Genomic DNA, 2,627 nt, shown 5'->3' with positions numbered 1-2,627 from the left:
TAATCTTATGTGAAATAAATTGGATACACATTTAAATACCCCATTGTTTCTCTGGTGTGAGATACAATGTGGAAAAAGGACTGAGATTTATAATGGATGTTGGGAAATGGGATGAAAGTTGTTCAAATGGGAAGGGGAACAGGGAGGTCGGAGGGAGAAGGAAGGAAGGGACAGGAAAAACAAAACAGAAGGAAAAAATGGAAACAAGTCATTTGTACTGAGGGAGGGGAGGGTGCTTCAGAAGAATGGGATAACTCTTTTTTTAAATGCTGTCAACTATTTTCCAACTTTAATGATTTTCCACTAGCTACCCTCCTGTAAGCTAACCATCAAACTAGGTGTTCTACATTTTAGTTAACTTTAATTCTCTGAGTAACCCAACGAGCCCCATTTTACAGATAAAGAAATTTAAGTTCTAGAGCCAGGGATTTAGCTCACTGGTGCCCTGCCTTCTTCGCAATCACAAAGTGCCAGGTTTGATTCTGGTACCAAAAAAATAAAAAAAGAAATGTAAGTTCTAAGATGTCCTACTTTGAATATAAATCCCTTTGTCTTCAGAATCCATACTTCTACAGCTATATCTGCAATGTTTCACTCTGGTTAGTAGTACTGCATTTTATTTCTTTGCTGATTTCATCATAAATCCACTGACATTTCCTCAATACACTTAAACAAAATGCTCAACAGTTCTGCAAAAACATCTACTTTGTTCTTTTAGTAAATTGTAGTTGTAGAATTATGTTAAATTTGAGACCCAATAGCAATTATCTTAAAAGTCATATAGCAAAACTCAGCTAATCAACTTAAACATATGGGGATAACATGCTTTCAAATCCTAAAACTTTTAACATATGGTAAGAAAAATGAATGACGTACAAAATTCTGCATTCCACTTAACACTCCTTTTGGAAGTGACTTTTAAAATGTCTATTTAGCATTTTTGTTGTGTCTACATGGTGGATATAAAGATGAAAATCCACTGGCTGTTAAAAAATCATTAACATGAGAGGCAAAATATGGGCAGTGAACTTTCCTAGAAAATGTGATTAAGAATGTGAAATAGGTTACAGTGAAGCAAAGTTATAGCATTTCTAAGTGTAAGATTTTCTAATTTATATTTCATTTCATTCACCTCATGGCACTCCTAAATTATATTTTTAAAGTGAGGGATTCTTACCATGTGGAGATGGGTTATAGCAAGTTATACAACAGTGGTGAATACAGTATGCTGCATATGTGAAATTACTTTTAACATCAAAGGAGAAAGCACAAATATCAAATTCAGCATTGTAAACATATAGTGTATTTTATGCATGCTAAAGCAAGCACTCCACCACTGAGCTACACATCCAGACCTGTATTTTTAATAACACACATTCATACAAGACTTTCTAAACTGTCAGATGCTTGTAAGCCATATTACCTGACCTCCCAACTGCTATGAAGAGACTGGTAAGCAGAAAACTGAGTTTCAGACTTCAGTTACCTAGTAAGCTTATGACACATTCACTTTTTACTTGCCTTTCAACTGTACCTGTTGCCTCCTTAGCAGTGGTTGCAAACATACATGACACTACTATTAATAAAAATATGTTTATATGAACATGTGATTATGAATATGTGAATATGTGAAAAGCTCACTAACAGAGAAAACAAAAAAATATTAAATCATCTAAAAATAACATTTAAAAAAGCCCAAAGGGGCCCCATTTAAAAAAATCTGTTCAAACAGGGAAGGGTGAAGGGGGTGAAGGAACGGCAGGGGTATGGGGAAAAAATAAGAACCAAGACATATCATGTAAAGGTACAAGATCCCAGTGATAAATGTAACTGTACTGTTTGTTTTAAATGTACCAATAAACTTAATGGGGGGGGTAAAACATCTGTTCATCTTTTGGTCACCAACAGCTTCTCATTCCATTAGTTTTTTCATATCCTCAATTTCACTCAGTTTTTAAAGCACTCTTCCAGGGACTAGAAATAGACTAGTAAGTAAAATAGAGTAGAAAAATCTACTAGTAAAATAGAAATAAAAAATCCCTTCTCTTTATTGAGGTTACATGTGAGGGAAGAGGAGACAAAACAATAAAAAATCAGTATATTTGACGAGACAGTGGGGTTAGAGAAAAAAGGGAAAGAAAGGAAGGGGCGTGTATATTGGGGAGCAAGGGAAAAAACGTAGGCTGTTACTCATTCACCTTACAAAGTTTATTACCCACATTCAACAGCTGTTAAATAAGTCATCAAAATACGAGGTGTGGGAAGAGAATTTACACACTCCTGACATTTTCATCCTCTTCTGCGTCAAGAAAGACTGACTCCTCGGCACAGCTCTTCAGAATCTAGATTTATGGATCAGACCTTGTTTCTTTTTTTTTTTTGGTGGTATCGGGGATCGAACTCATGACTTTACGCTTGCGAGGCAGGCGGCGGCACCAGTGAGCTACATCCCCGGCCCGAGACCTTGTTTCTTTACCAAGGCAAAAATGAAGAAAAGTTCGGTAACCGGTAATGAGACAAGAATTAAAGGCCTTGGTGCGCGGGTATCCCGCGGTCACCGCCCTCCAAGTAGGCAGGGGACGCCTCGCGATCCCCACCCTCGGTCCTGGAAGGGGACCCCGTCCCCA

The sequence above is a fragment of the Fukomys damarensis genome, unplaced genomic scaffold, assembly GCF_012274545.1.
Source record: "Fukomys damarensis isolate Sample0158 unplaced genomic scaffold, DMR_v1.0_HiC HiC_scaffold_5, whole genome shotgun sequence".
Classification (NCBI taxonomy): domain Eukaryota; kingdom Metazoa; phylum Chordata; class Mammalia; order Rodentia; family Bathyergidae; genus Fukomys; species Fukomys damarensis.
This window is presented reverse-complemented; position numbering follows the sequence as displayed.